Here is a 17,436-nt window from a genome sequence, read left to right on the forward strand (position 1 = left end):
TTGCATTCTCCATCAATAGCTCTTATGGAGGCCGACTTGTATGGTGTGTTTTTCAAGCATTAGTAGGAGGTTCTTTGTTTCAGAATACACGTGCACACACACACATATAAATATAAGTATGTAGGTATGCATGCATATATATATATATATATATATATGTACAGTGTAACAATAGGTACCTCGCCCACCGACAACAAGAGGCAACCAAGTAGCAATGGATCCACCAATGGTACAAAATGTGGCCTAGATTTAGTAGCAAAGAAACAACTTTAGTTAGCAAGGCAATTGGAATCCACAAACAATGTGGGGCCAACAAATTTTCAAAATTGGCAGATTGCAAATATTTTTTGGAGAACGAACATAGACACGGCCCAGATTTTCCATTGTGGTGTAAACACGAAAAAGAGAGAGGTTTGGAAATTACACATTGGCCACCAAGACGTGAACCTCCTCAACAGGAGTAGCCATCAGCATAGATGAATGCAGTGTTGATCGAAGAATGTGGTGACACATCAATAGGTCACCGATTGAAGACAGAGCAAGGATTTTGCATTTAAAACAGAATTCACCTAATTATATAGATGATATAAATCAAATGATGAAAATAAACCCTAAAACCTAAGCTATCAATGGTACATACATTTATGCCTCGTCATGCAAAGGGTGTTAGCAGTAGTGTCCAACTGGAACCATTTTCTAGTGGGCTTTGCACTTGATGTTCACTTGAGGTGCCAACATTTTCATCTTTGTCCCTGAACAATGACCTCCACAAATTTAGGATTTCCTCCTCGAACATCTAGTACTCTAGCTCAGCATCCTTGATCGCTTTCTATGTGAGATGGTTGCCTCTAAATTGTGGAGGCTTGAGTCATCATAGCATGCTATCTCATTGACTTTTGGATTGATGGGAGCACTAAAGTCAATGACATCCTTGGAGGCCTCATTTGCAAGCTGGCATAGTACCTCATCCTCTCACAGGCCGGTTTCCTCCATCTCTTCTAATAGCGTATGGTATTCCTCACCCTCACAAACCAGTTTCCTCCATCTCTTCTAATAGGGTAAGGTATTCCTCACCCTCAATAGAGCGATTGGATCAACCAATGCGAGGTGTGGCTTGGTTGTTTCCTTATCAGTATTGTAAGTGGAGGATGGGTATGCATGACTCGGATATGCTAATAGGATCCGGGCTCTCAACTTGCTCTTCGGTTAGGTCTATAGAATGCTCCACCACTTGTCGACGTAGAAGGACCCTCGGGCTATTTTCAAGATCCTCATCAAACTTGCTAGTTGTGAAGAGAATGGCAAGGGCTGCATCTCTCTCTATGAAATGAATGGGAGAATATGAAGCATCCTCGAGGGGACTAGCCTACTCATGGAGAGAGAGAGAGAGAGAGAGAAGAAGAAGAAGAAGAAGAATATATTATCGTCCTCTGAAGACCAAAACCGGCCTATGGGACGTGGGCAATACAATATCACAAGTACATGAAAGCTCCTCCCGAAGATGGGAGGGTGCAAAGAGAAACCACCTTCTAGGATTCAGGTGGATTCCTATGCTTGAAGAGCTTATACACAAATGTTCCTAAAGCTGAAGGTGACCCTTTATGCAGCAAATCAGCCAGTTTGTTATGTCCCTCAAGGAGGTGATTGAACTCTTCCCTAATGTGTGCATAGTGAGGGCATATCATTACCATGTGTTCTTCTGTTTCAACCATACCTTGATCACATAGTTGGCATATTCTACTCTCCCTTGGCATATTCTACCTGGAGAGAGAGAGAGAGAGAGAGAGAGAGAGAGAGAGAGAGGGACATTTTCCATGGCCCTACATAGGGTCTTCTTGAAGATAGTGTTGTGGTCAAGAGAGCTCAAAATATCCAGTGGGACCCATTGGTGCCCATGGAGATATTTATTGATAAATAGAAGAGAAGCATTATTGCCAAGAAGGAAAGATTTCAAGTGCAATTTGAGATCACAAAAGATCGAGTAAATCTGGTCTTCTAGTCAGAGGCTTCTTTAAGGGAAGCCATGAGTGTGGGGGGATTCTTGGGAAGATGAAAAAGAAGGATGTAGAAAAAGAAAGATGCTTGGGAAGACAAAAAAGAAGGCTATAGGAAGTAGGAGCATGAACAATGAATGTGAAAATGACATTTAGTCATGCACTTTATATAAAGGGGTCATTTCCCTAAAAATAAATACAATAAAATAAAAGTGCCCCCCCCCCCCTCCCACTACCCCTCTTCATCTCCCCCCTCTCCCTCTCCCTATCCCTTTCTCTCTCTCTCTCTCTCTTTTTGTCTCTGTCTCCCTCTCTTTTTGTCCCTCTCCCTTTCTCCCTCTCCCTCCCTTCCTCCCTCCCTCCCCTGTCCCTCTCTTTTTGTCACTCCCTCTCCCTCCCTCCCTCCATCCCTCCTTCCCTCCCTCCCTCCCCTATCCCTCTGGTTTTATCTCCCTCTCTTTCTGTCTCTCTTCCTTTCCCTATGTTGCTCCCTCTCTATCTCTTTCTCCCTCTCCCTCTCCCTTTCCCTCTCCCTCTCCCTCTACATCTACCTCTGCCTCTCCCTTTCTTTCTATCTCCCTCTCCCTCTCCCTTTCCCTCTCTTTTCCCTTTCCCTCTCTTTCTGTCTCTCTCGCTCTCTCCCTCTCCCTCCCCCTCCCTCCCTCTACCTCTCCCTCTCTCTCTCCCTCTCCCACTCCCAGTCCCTCCTCACCCCCTTCTCTCTCTCTCTCTCTCTCTCTCTCTCTCTCTCTCTCTCTCTTATAATGCATGCACACGCGTGTACGCACACACACACACACACACGTGCACACATGCATGCATGCATGCATGTACACACGCGCGTGCGCGCGCACACACACACTTCCCACCATTGCGAGAAGTGTCGAAGATCAATGAAAAATATAAGGAAAATATATTTCCCTCTAGGATACATTATATTGAAGAATTTTGATATTTAGAAAGTACTAGAACATCTATCAAGATGTGTATAGTGAGTTGTATAATTCGGGCATACCAAGGATCACTATAGTCGGTCTTGGTAGATACTTCTATATCAACATTAAGAAGAGATACATGACTTTTATATAGCAAGGTGATTCTCACATATGATATGTATAACCAAAATTCAAGATCAACGTGACCTTGAATTTTAGATATATTTTAAAGAGAGAGTTTAGGGAATTACTACGCTTTGGAAAATTTAATTTACTATGGATATATGCTTGGATGAGATGGAATTGAGGGACATAAAAGGATCCGATGAGTGGCTAGCCACGGGTGAATTGATTTATACCGTGGGTTAAACAAAGGCTTGTATATTAAGAGGTTGTAATCGTATATTAGAAGGCTCCAACCATCAGGCCAATGTTTATATCAGACAATGGCAGAGAACTCCAACCATCAGGCCAATGTTTATATCAGACAATGGCAGAGAAGTAAATATAAAGGATACTTATACAGTAAAGATTCGAATCGGACTTTGGAACATGCTGAGAGGCGGCCATGAAGCGGCTAGTAGTAAATGGTTGTAGGTACTGTTACGAACACCTGAATGGACGAGACCTCCACTAAAACCAGAAAAACTAAGCATCCAAAGTGGTCGTATCGGGTGCAAGCTCGAGAGATAGAAGACACTACCCCCAAAAACTCGAAAGGAAGAGAAGGGCGGGAATATCTCAGCACGAAGAGCCTGGTAACTTGCTTTGAAGACTTGGGCTTGCACAACGAGAGGATTGAAGGGAACATACTTGACATAGCAAACAGACAATGGACCTCCCATAGGTAAGTAATTTCCTGCAATTACTCAGTGAAGTGAACCAGGAGACTATTAAGAAGTACCTGCTCCCCCGCCTGAGAACTTAGATGCGTTCTACACTGATGGACGATGAACGTTGTGTCCTTCCTCACTAACGGCTACTCTGAGAGGACGCTATGTCCAGAGTTTTCCATTTGCATAGCAGGAGAGAACTAGTTCCTGGAGGTAGTCAACTGTGTATAGTCTGCTGGTAGGAGGAGAAGCGATAAAAATTTGTTAACTTCAAGTATGGAGTTTTCCCGCTCATGTTGGGCCCGATCACCAGCCCCAGGATAACCTAGAGCGTAAACGACTTTCTGGAGGAAAGGGTAGGCAGGACGGCTGGACTACCAACTGGTAGCACGGCCATGCGTTTCGTGAGTCCTGGAACTAAGTCGGATCGCCTCCACGAGTAGATAGTATGCAAAATGCGCATGATACCGCCCTATTATGTCACGATATTTTACGAGTCACGATCCCCGTAGACGGATTGATAAGAGCCTTGAGCACGTGATTTACCTCTAGAGGTTCACGATTCCTTGACAGGACTGAGGGCAGCGTCGAGATTAGACATAGACGATAACCCTTCACGATGTGTGCGGAGGAGGCGTTGTTATCATCGTATAATAATTTGCATGGACATTTATATAGTATTAGGCGGTAATACGTATTATTATGTGACTTTGGCCAGGAAAACCTCCGCGTAATGTGTCCAGGGTTACGTATCAATGATTGTACATAGTATCCTCTGTGTTAGATGACAGCAAGAGAGATATGCTTATTTCTAGGGATAGTCAATGTTTACGAGATGGAAAATGAGACAACATAAACACTAGTGTTGGATAGAGGCCATGAACGACTGATCCTCTGTTGGGACCGAGAGAACAGATACTGAGCTATAATGCGACACCGCATAGAGAGAGCAGACCTGCTGCGATACATGACATCTGTTGTTAACGAATTACATGTACCCTGAACATTGGAAGTAGAGATAGCACAGCATGGCAAAGCTGCGTACTACCAAAAACAATACGAACATTGATCGATATGTTTGGTTGAGGTTCCCTTCGTGATTGAGGCACTATTACTTTTAGAGAAGCTGTTTTGATAAAAGATGTATTTTGAACAATTTTATTAGGACCTCGTTATGGAGCCTTCAACAAGAGAAATACTCAGTTAGCATACTTACTCCCCTTACTTTGATTTTTTTGAGAACTAATACTCGTCAGTTTTCTATAAAATTATATATTTGGAAAGTGTAAGTGCCAAGATATGATATATTACAAATCGGTTTGAGGGACATGGATAACAACTGCGTGTTAGCATGGATGCTTACAGTCCCACATCCAAAAGGTCCTGGTTCTAACTTACCTTTTATGTGGATAGATGCAGGTGAGTTGACACGCTTCTCAACCAGATTTGCAAACGTATGGTGTTGAGCATTATACTGGCACACTAATTACTACTTGTGGATTGGAGAAATACATCTATATATCCTATAATATCAGTTGTTGTTTTGCATACAACTTGTGGTGGATAATACTGAGAATTTTGACATAAGACTATAATACCAGTTGTTCTTTTGCATACAACTTGTGGTGGATAATACTGAGAATTTTGACATAAGACTTTACTATGTATGGATGGACCATACCCATGAATATTTGGGGATAACTCAGTAATCCCTAGTTATAGTCGATATTATGCAATTTTTTGGAGAACTTAGATACATCCTTATGCACCTTTTTTTCCCCGGTTGACTATTTGAGGGATTTTGACTATGATGTAAGATGCAAACACACTTGGGAGAGCTTATGTTTCCTTTCCAACCTATATGTGTGTGCTTATGCCACAGAAACTTTGTTTTTTGCAATGCTAATATTGTTGTACCTACCTCTAATACACTTGAGTCCTTCAATGATGGAATTGGAAAAAACTTGGAATACAAGAGATTTTGAAAACCATCATAAGAGATGGATATGATTATTGGATATATGAAGGGTGGTTTTGAAATGAATGAATAATTTTGATTGAAATAATATTTAAGGGCTCCTCGAGATAAGGATTGAAACGATTCTGAATTTTTCAAAGATATTTGATTGAGTTATGTGGAAGGGTAATAGATTTATAGGATGAACACACACTTGCCTAGCCATTGTGAGATAAGAAAAATCTCATAACTAATGGTTATGCTTGGTTTTGATTAGTGGGCCTCTCATGGCACCAAGATGTGATGGCTCTCGGGTATGTGGATCCACTGCCTGCTCCATCAATTGGATGCCAGGCCATAATGACTATGCTGAATAAAAGAGTCCATGGTAGAATCATTGCCCTAGACATGGAGGAAATCAAGGAACACCTTGAATCAAATAAATTAGTGGTTATGCAACTTTCCATCAATGATTGGTGCAGAATATTAGTAATCGGAAGGGGAAATACGGATAAAATTCTAGAGGTTATTAATCAATAATCTATGGCTTTGGATCAATTAATGGAGGAAGATAATGTTGCTTTAGTGGAATTTGCTGAGAAGTCTCTCGATACTATGAGGAACCTCTTTATGTATTCAAACCTCCCTCCCCCAGTTGGACCTTTTTCCTCGGAGAATCTGGGCTTGAAATGATTTTCCCTACCAAAAGGGTCCTCCTCCAGCATGTCCCATCATAGTTTCTATGACATGGAAGGACTTTCAGAAGATGTCCAAGAAACAATTTTCTCGGATCATCTTATGTTGACAACAGTCACCCCAAAAAAGAGCTCTACACACACATATACTAATACTTTTTCCCCCCCGCAAGTGTTGGAAGCTGAATTGTTGGCATATGATAATAAAATGTGGGAACTCCATGATATGAATTTATTAGCACCATTTGCACTAGACATGTGGGTATTTTTGGCTAATCTTGTTGAATCATCAAAAGCACTGAAAGCGGAAGAAAAAAGGCAAGCACAAAGCTTTGATATTAGCATCACGCATAATCACCCTCTCTCCAACTTTTGCCCAATGCCAGCTTTTGCTATAGGTAGGTGCCCTTCCCCTGTAGGTGTGTTTGGGAGATGTAAGAGCCGGATATCAGAAACGGAAAGGAGAACTCCCAAATACTTGAATGATATCTTTAATGTTGGTAGACCCTATATAAAATGCATATGTTTGGAGGAAAAGATTGAATGCAGGGCACAACCATTATGGTTTGATCATGGAATTTGGTATATGCTGCATAATCTGCCATCATTTTTTCCAAATAGACCATTGAAAGCTGCTTTCAATTCTTTCCTTTTATTCGTGAAGGCAAGTCTTATTTCTTATTCATTGATGCACGTGAATTAGTGTCAACCATGAGATTGAAGTTACTAAATGATTGTGACCTTTTGATTTAAGAAGAGTGATATGGTCATATTTTGCAAGGCTTCTGGCCTCACATTCAACTACATGAGGGAGCTGGTTTTGTTAGCCATTAAGAATTTGGAGAAGAACCCTCTTGCTCCATTACTACCCCAACCATCACTTGGAGTATCATATGGGGAACTCATGCTACGATCCCCTGAGATGTTACCTTCCAGAGCGTATGGATCTCAAGCAAGGGGAAGATCAGCAGGACGCATTGGTTATACAAGAGGCCGGGGTGCACTTCCTATTATTCACCGAGGGACCATTATTCCAGTAAGATGATCGAATGGAAACCCCCTTCAAAGAGTTCAGTCCACTTGGATAGTCCAAAACCCTAGGTATGACCATCAAAAATATTGAGAGGTGGAAAGACCATGTCATACACTGATACAAAGAGCAAGAACCTTCATGTTTGACATGTACTTTATGATGACAAGGATTGATTGATGGCAAGTATGTAAAGTTCGCTTGAGAAATATCATGATGTTACCACATAACAGGAAAATGTTGATGGCAAAAAGAGAAGAATTCTAGCCTCTTCATTCATGCACTATTTGATAACCCATTACTTGAAATGTTTTTTATTAAGAAATTATTTAAAGATTTTCTAGCCCAATACGAGATGTGTGATTTGATTGATATCATGAAAGAGATTAGCATTGCATCATGGAAATTCTCCGGTAACTTAGCATCTATACTTTGTAAACCCGAGATGTTATTCAGAGATGGATTAGAGATTACATGTCAATGTGGAGCGAAGACTTTTGAAAGGTTCATTAAAAAATAATGGGGACATGTGTGTACTATTGACAATGAAATTGTGAAGGAGAATACATTAAAAGAATATATGAAGAAAGGGCTTGGACACATCCCTAGGAAACACTTGAGTATTGAGGGGACATTGAATACATTGTTTATGATATGAAATGAATTAGTTACACTAATCCCCTTGTTTTCTGAAAGGCTTAACACAATGGAGAGAGTTTTAGATCATTTTGTAGCAATAATCACTTGATGGTATGATTAAGAGAAAGAAACTATATATTGAAGAGAAAGTAGATCCCATGAGAATCCCATATATAGTAAATGAGGTTGAGAGACTAACAACAACTCTTCTTATTACTTCCACAGATAAGTCAGCTTCAATGCCAGTGTATATATGTAAAATGTTCATTTTCGAGCAAGCAATGCAGAGGTTATCTAGCAGGGACTTCGGGATAGTGGGGATAGCCCTTACATTCTAGACTGTCGACTGGTCGAAAATATTTCAAACTTTAACTTAAATATTACTTTGGACTCTATTTCATTACCATATCTCATGGCTACCTTCAAAGCTCACAAGAATACCTTCAGATGGATTACTAATGCACACTTGTGTGTATTTTTAGAGTTGGCTTCACTAATCACTTTCACATTACAAGCTTATTTAGATCCCATCATGGAGTCATCTAGGGATCTTCAAGAACAGATTAAATTGGAAGCCGATATTGCAGTGAGTGCATTCTAGGTAGTCAACTCCATCTACGAGGTAAAATTAAATTTACCAAATCAAATTTACTCAGTTTTCACTGCAGATATTGGGAAGTGTTATGAAAACATCCCTCTAGAAGGGAAATACGGTTTGAAAAGGGTAATATCAGAAATCATTGGCATGGCATATAGCAAAAAAGGTAAACGATATCTGAACTTAAACTGGAATAGGAAAAAAGCTTCATGGAGCAATAGAAGAAGTAAGACCCTGACATCATGGTCGGAACAAGAATGTGTTAGGATCAATATGTGGCTCCTAGAAAATATGGACTTGAGACTAGCATACCAAATATTTAAGCAAGTCTCAGGTATGCCCATGGGATTCTCTTGTTCACCCCTATGGCGTAACTTATATCTACATTGGTTTGAGCTTAACTTTATCAAGAAACTATGGAAAGAGAAAGATTGGGGGAGATTGTCTAGATTCAAATATCCTTTTAGATATATGGATGATATATTACTAGTCAATGTTGAATCCTCAGAGGAGTTCTTCAAAGTATAAGAGAATGATGAGGTGGACCTGCTTTGGATCTACCCCCTCCAATTCCTAGAAATAAAAGACACTACAGTGGATATCCAAGTTGGGGATGATGGTAATAACATAAGAATAAGAGCCAATTTCTTGAATATGTCAATTACTATCACCAACAAAAACAATGGAGTAGCAGTGATAAACAAAAACAATGGAGTAGTAGTGACAAATAGATTTGATAAAACTTATTCCCTGGACTACCTAGTATGTAAGTTCATCTAGGCATGTAGTAATAGACCTTTATCATTTTTTGAGAAAGTAATCCTTTCCCAAGTAATGCCCATAATATACACTGAAAAAGAGGATTTCATTGCCTTCATACAAATCAAGAAATTGATCGAGAACTTTGAGAAAAATGGGTTCAAAGGAGGAAAGTCTAGAAAAGTGATAAGAACATTCCTACAACAGGACTTCCTCGGATGCAACTTGGACCTTCAAAAACTAAGAAAGTGTTTGGGTAAGTACTTATCTTAAATCCACAATCCCTCAGAACTTTTGAGTATGTATTTATTGGTGGGCAGTAGTCTGACCCAATCCATATTAATGGGCGGTCTACTGCCCTCACTTGGATTGTGTGTTGGACCTGCAGGAATGTAGTAGTGGGGCCACACACACACACACACACACATCCTTCCATTGAGAGAAGTGTCAAAGATCAACAAAAAATATAAGGAAAAGATCTTTCCCTCTAGGATACATTATTTTGAAGAATTTTGATATATAGAAAGTATTAGAACAGCTATCACAATGACCTCCACAAATCTAGGATTTCCTCCTTGAACATCTAGTACTCTAGCTCGGCATCCTTGATTGCTTTCTATGTGAGACGGTTGCCTCTAAATTGTGGATGCTTGAGTCATCATAGCATGCTATCTCATTGACTTTTGAATTGATGGGAGCACTAAAGTCAATGACATCCTTGGAGGCATCATTTTCAAGCTAGCATAGTACATCATCCTCCATCTCTTCTAATAGGGTATGGTATTCCTCACCCTCACAGACCCCAGTTTCCTCCATCTCTTCTAATAGGGTATGGTATTCCTCACCCTCACAGACCGGTTTCCTCCATCTCTTCTTCTAATAGGGTATGATATTCCTCACCCTCAATAGAGCAATTGGATCAACCAATGTGAGGTGTGGCTTGGTTGTTTCCTTATCAGGATTATAGGTGGAGGATGGGTATGTATGACTTGGATATGCTAATATCCTAGCTCTCAACTTGCTCTTCAGCTAGGTCTATAGCATGCTCCACCACTTGTGGATGTAGAAGGACCCTCGGGCTATTCTTCAAGATCCTCATCAAACTTGCTAGTTGTGAAGAGAACGAAAAGGGCTGCATCTCCCTCTATCAAATGAATGGGAGAATATGAAGCATCCTCAAGGGGACTAGCCTACTCATGGAGAGAGAGAGAGAGAGAGAGAGAGAGAGAGAGACATTTTCCATGGCCCTACCAAGAGTCTTCTTGAAGATAGTGTTGTGGTCAAGAGAGCTCAAAATATCCAGTGGAACCCATTAGTGCCCATGGAGAAGTTTATTGATAAATAGAAGAGAAGGATTATTGGCAAGAAGGAAAGATTTCAAGTGCAATTCGAGGTCACAAAAGTTCGAGTACTGGTCTTCTAAGGCATGAGAATGAGTAGATGAAATCCAACAGTCAGAGGCTTCTCTAAGGGAAGCCATGAGTGTGGGAGGATTCTTGGGAAGAGGAAAAAGAAGGATGTAGAAAAAGAAGGATGCTTGGGAAGACAAAAAGAAGGCTATGGGAAATAGGAGCATGAACAATGAATGTGAAAATGACATTTAGTCATGCACTTTATATAAAGGGGTCATTTACCTAAAAATAAATACAATAAAAATAAAGTGCCCCCTCCTCTCCCCTTGCACCTCATCTTCTCCCTCTCCCTCTCCCTCTCCCTCTCCCTCTCCCTCTCCCTATCCCTCTCTCTCTCTCTTTTTGTCTCTGTCTCCCTCTCTTTTTGTCCCTCTCCCTTTCTCCCTCTCCCTCCCTCCCTCCCTTGTCCCTCTCTTTTTGTCTCCCTCTCTTTCTGTCTCTCTCCCTTTCCCTCTACTGCTCCCTCTCTATCTCTTTCTCCCTCTCCCTCTCCCTCTCCCTCTCCTCTCCCTCTGCCTCTCCCTCTACTGCCTCTGCCTCTCCCTTTCTTTCTATCTCCCTCTCCCTCTCCCTCTTCCTCTCTTTTCCCTCTCCCTTTCCCTCTCCCTCTCCCTCTCCCTCTCCCTCTCCCTCTCCCTCTCCCTCTCTTTTTTTCTCTCTCCCTCTCCATCCCCCTCCCTCCCTCTCTCCCTCCCTCTCCCTCTCCCTCTCCCTCTCCCTCCCTCCCTCCTCACCCTCCCTCCCTCCTCACCCCCTTCTCCCTCCCTCTCTCTCTCTCTCTCTCTCTCATAATGCACGCGCGTGCATGCACACACACACACTTGGGGACCCTTGTGACCCTAGGATGTGCAAGGACCACTAAGTTCATCTAATGTGCTACTAATAGTCACATGACTAGATGGGCCACACGCACACACACCTCCATCCCCTTGGAGACCATGGTGGATGAAGTGGACTATAAAGCTATGGATATTATCCTAGACCATGGATATATGGAACTATCGAGTGGAATATGTGACCATGGACCTCTCTCCATTGGTAATTTTAAATTTTAAATTTTAATTGTTAATTCTTATTGTTTATACACGTACTATAGAGACTATACATTGCTAAATGGGATGGCCACTAACAAGCTTTAGTGCACGTTTCATTACACACAGAGGATATACTATTACCTTGGTGCCCAATTGGGACAAGGTACCTTGGATGCCCTTTGCATTGGACCATTGGAAACTCTCTGGAATCCTTAAAATCCTTGGAAAAAGGAGCTTGGAATTATTGGATTAATTATGAGCAACTATAAGGGGAATCATATTATTTACTTGCATGTGATGTAACTTTACCATTATGGAGAAGATACATAGATTATAATTATAATGACTATCCCGAGGTACCCTTTGGACCACCACTTTTCTAAGAGAGTATACATATACTCTCCCTTGCTGTGTTGGTGTAAGTGGTGAAAATGGAGGTTTTACGAAGGAGTGGGACAACCAAGGGACCACTTACTACATTAAGGAGTGTGTATGTTCTCCTTCTCTTCCTTTTTCCCGCCTTCTTCTATCTTAGAATGCATGCTTCTCCTCTTCTTCCTGGCACCCGAACTCTTGGCCTCCCCTTCCCTATACTGTGAGCTTGGAGACCATTGAAACCAAAAGGTAATTCTTTTCACACAAATTCACCACTTAATCAATTGGAGAAGAAGAACACAACCACATCATGGAAGCGATAACAGAATGGGTACAATCTCCCCCCCCTAGATGAGTGGCTCATGCTTCCTCATCTAAAGTATTTATGATATTCCATAAAAGCATTGAGGAGCCAAAATTATCCCTCCCATCCAAAAATGAGGGATTTGCTTTACATAGCCATCTTAGGGCCCAAAATTAATTATGTCCTCCACAAAATATACTTCTCAAACTTGCAATAATAAAACAAATACAAAATTGGCCCATGGCCATATATAATGCACTGTGCTCTATATGGAGCTTTGCAAAGTGGAGTATTGCCCGGTAGGATTTCTATCCTATGATCTTCAAGTCAAGAACATGGTAGTCTAGGCAATAAATAATCCAAGAAACAATCAAAAAACTGAGAAAGAAACTTTTGGTGAGTAGGCTGTGTTTGGCTGAGTAGCCGTTACCATATTCACCAAAATCGGATATGTGTTCTCGCATTTTCTAATTGCTCTTTTGGCTTGTGTGTGGTTGAGTAAAGGACTGATCTCAGGTCTCATTGAGCTTTTTAGACATATTTCTTGTCTGTCCTTCTCAAGCCACATCTGATGTGAATCGTAATCTATCTTAGGATTGTAGAGCATGACAATTATACTTACCTCCCTTTTGCTTGGCTGCTTTGTCGTTAATCATGTGCACTTTTGCCGTCGGTGTCTTCTTTCTTTCAGGACACTCAGTGGCTATGTGTCCCACCTTGTTGCATTTGAAACACCTTATTTCTTTCTTTGGAAAATTCCCACCGTTTGTCTTTGAAGAAGATTCTGTCTTCTGTGGAGCAAAACCATTTGTAGATTTAAAGAAGGGCTTTTTATCAAATCTCTTTTTCTTATGGAAGGGTACATGCCGTTCAAAATCTTTCCCTTCTTTTGGGATCCCATTCTTCCTTTCACAATTCATTGCAAGAGAAATTGCTGAGCTCAGTGAGCAAGGATGAAACATGTTAATCTCAACTCTCAACTTAGACTTTATACCTACCACATACTTTTTGTGTTGATCTCGCTCATTAACTTTCTCCAAGGATTGTAATTGGATCAACGTTTGCCAAAATCTATCAGTATATGTGGAGATCGTTTCCTTATCGAACTGCCTGAAAGTATCCCATTGTTGTCTAGCTTTTGCTTTGAAATGTGAGGGAAGGGAATCTCTCTTGATGAGCTTTTGAAAAGAGTTCCCAGATTTTGGTCGCCTTTTACTGTGCTTAGTGATGTTCCACCAAAGTGCAGCATTCTCTACTAAATGATTTGCAGCACATTTAATCTTATCTTTTTCAGAGAATTTCCCCCCCGAAAAATAATCATCTAGCTGATTGATCCAAGACAAGATAGTGCGTGCTTCTTTCTTTCCATCAAAATTTTGAAATCAGAAAGCTTTTCTACTTATCTTACTCTTCTTCCTCGAATTTTGTGTTCTCAGTGTGGCTTTGATTGTTCCGATAATAGTATTATCATCGGATGACTCATCGTCAGATGAATGTCTTTTCCTTTTCTTACCATTGATTTTCTTTTCCAATCTCTCCCTCTGCTCACGCTCATCGGCCAACTGTGCCTGAAGTGCTCTTGGAGCGTGGGTGGTTAGCTGATGTGCCATGATAATGCAATAAGTACAAAATAAAGTGGAGTAGAGAAAGGTAAGGATACTAAGTGTATGAGATTTAAACGGATGGAAAAGTGTGTTTTCGAGTGTATGGTAAGAAATGGATGGCGGAAAATACTAAGTGTATGAAATATAAAGCAAAAGAAATCACTTATCTCGCTCTTTGATCGGAGGTAAGAAGAACTAGAGTGGGAGATATGTGATCGATGATGTTGCTCATAATCGTTTATGCACTCGACCGATCTCCAATTAATTGCTCGATGATTCATGGTTCCAATCGCCTTCTTGATTCGAGCTTCTCAAATTTGGCAATGGTCTTCGCCTTGTTGAGCTCCGATTGCCTATAGGAGCCTCGTAGCTTACTGAATTTTCATCTTCTTCTTTCTCTTTTATACGGCCTCGCTGGTCGATGGAGTGGCTTAGCACTTGAGTTGTAGGTCGCCAAATGGAAGAGAGTCTTCTTTTTTATTTTATTTTTTTAAATTATAAAATAAAATAAATGAAGCCTTTGAACCTTTGATGCAAGGTTAGGAAGAGAAATGGCGATGCGAGCGACAGCTATATAGAGGTCTCCCCAAGGGCAATGGTGCAAAATCTATCACTGTTTGTGTCCACACGACTCCACAGAGGTATAAGGCTTGGAGGCGATCTGGCTGCTGGTCTCGGTCAGAGGGTAGTCAGAACTCCAGAGTCTGTGACGACATGGTGGGCGCGCTGATAGAGAAAAGACTCCCAAGTCCCAAAAATTTTCCAAAGGTAGCTACTGACTGCACGATCCCTGGCTGATGCTAATGCGAATACAAATGGATCGAGAGCTGCTGCGGCTATTGTCCCTGCACTCTGCGAATAAACGCGCAAACCAAGAAGAGCCTTCCAAAGTCTAGACAGCTGGCCTTCACTGCTACCGCTGTGCAGTCTGACCAAAGAGGCTACAGATTGCTGCTAACAGGGCACTGAGATAACATGGTTGTGCGTAGAGTCCATGGCCCAAGGCTACCAAAAGTGGCTGCTGTGCGGGCATCGATTGAGAAGGCGTCAGCGTGAAGGACAGTGTGTCAATAGCTTGCATTATTATTTTTTTCTTTTTTTTGTCGTCTCAATCGTCAGAAGGTACTAATGAAATAGCTCTTAATCCCTTGTTCAAAATGAGATGACGTGATTGGTCGAGGGCACCATTGAATAATTCCGTGTAACCTGTGTGCATTAAACTCTCCTAGTGACCCTCAAGCCTTCATTCAAATTTTGATGCAGAGCTTCCCCTCTCCAAACCTTAGAGCGTACCAAAGCTCTGATACCACTGAAACTAGAAGGTAATTTTTTTCACACAAATTCAGCACTTAATCAATTGGAGAAGAAGAACACAATCACACCATGAAAGTGACAACAGAATGGGTACAATCTCCCCCCCCTAGATGAGTGGCTCACGCTTCCTCATCTAGAGTATTTATGATATTCCATAAAAGCACTAAGGAGCCAAACCTATCGCTCCCATCCAAAAATGAGGGATTTTCTTTACATAGCCATCTTAGGGCCCAAAATGAATTATGTCCTCCACAAAATATACTGCTCAAACTTGCAATAATAAAACAAATACAAAATTGGTGGCCATATATAATGCGCTGTGTGACACCTCGATCGGTACCCTCGCACTAACTCTAATCCTCGCTATGAGTTCCATCACCTGTACTCAAGCTGCCAATTACATTAGTTATCAACAATCGATCGAATGAATCACCGAATCAACTGATCTCAACATAACTGCACTCAAAGCACAATAATCAAGCACAACACCAATAACACTAGTGACATCAATATTAACATGGAATCACCCACAATACTAACCATCTAGCATGGCAAAACACAAGCTAGTCAGGCGTCCCCAACTAACCATACAAAGTATCTAGGAGTGTGGGGTAGAAGGCGAGGTAGGGAGGGGGTAGAGAGGAGCGGCTAAAGAGGAGGGGGAGGGCTGAGAGGGAGAGGAGAGGGAGCCGAAGGAGAGGCAGGGAGGGAGCGGGCTGAGAGGTAGGGAGGGGGCGAGTCGAGAGGGAGAGGAGAGGGAGCGGGGTGAGAGGGTAGGGGGTGGGCTGAGAGGGAGAGGAGGAGGGAGGGAGGGGATGAGAGAGGGGAACAAGGGCCCAAGTAGTTGTACAATGAGAGAAGAGAGGTACAAAAGAGTGTAAGGGTTAGCCCTCCCTTCAAAAGGGTGGTATCTATAAAAGGACAAAGTTTGACTTTGGTCTTCATTGTGTACTTCCAATGAATGGAATAGAAGATCTCTTCTGTCTCATTCTCTTGCATTGAGTTTCTTTGTTCTTCCTTGTGAGTTGTCTTGTGATTGCCACTGCTCCCTTGCTCCCATCCCTGTCCCTCATGCTCTCTTCTTCCTTATCTCACCCTCTCCCCTTTCTTTCCCTTTCCCCGTGGAATCATTTGCACATGATTTGATAGACGCTTGGGTTACACAAGTGGGTGGTTTGTGCATATGGAGCTCCCACAAGGAGTTGTTTGAGAGTAGAGACTTTGACGGCATTCCTCCAAGATCCCCATGACACATGAGTCACTACCGAACTTCACAGTGATGTGGTAAGGGAAGTTGGTTTACTCATAGCCCCTTCCACAAAATCTATGCCACAATGAAAGGAGATAAGGGCAGAGCCAATAGGCACAAAGGAAGCACAAAAGACAGCAGTTGATAGTGCTGAGCATCTCCAATGTGAGCATCAGTTGAAGCAACCCATTGGACAAGGGGAGAAAGTCCTCGGCATGACCCAGGAGCCACAAGAGTCGAACCCCCCTCGACAATCAACAACTAGGCTAGGCCAATAGCCTCTCCAACACCCGTTTTGCCCCAATATCTATGAATAGGCCTTGGAATTTTGCACCTCTAGTGCCTATGCTTCCAGGGAGGGGTACCATACATTATTAATCGAAGACACCCAGACCAGGTAGAAGGATAAGTGCACAAAAGGAAGACTCATACAAGCCTCCAAATGGGCTGGAGCAAAGGGTGCATTAGGGCCCTTAATGAGTACTAATATAATGTATGCTGCTCTACTCAGCTCATAGAGAAATCACAATCAACCAAATATGTTGAGTACCAATCTAATCTATGTTGCTCTACTGAGCTCATGCAAAATCACAATCAATCAAATACTGACTGTATCATCAATCAATCAAATACTGATTGAATCAAATCAATCTCAGAGTTGAAGAAAATGAAGCCCAACACAGCGATGGCTCCCTTGTGAGTTG

This window comes from Dipteris shenzhenensis, chromosome 18 (genome assembly GCF_047967505.1).
Source record: "Dipteris shenzhenensis isolate YYH24624 ecotype China chromosome 18, Dip_SZ_1.0, whole genome shotgun sequence".
In the NCBI taxonomy this organism is placed as follows: domain Eukaryota; kingdom Viridiplantae; phylum Streptophyta; class Polypodiopsida; order Gleicheniales; family Dipteridaceae; genus Dipteris; species Dipteris shenzhenensis.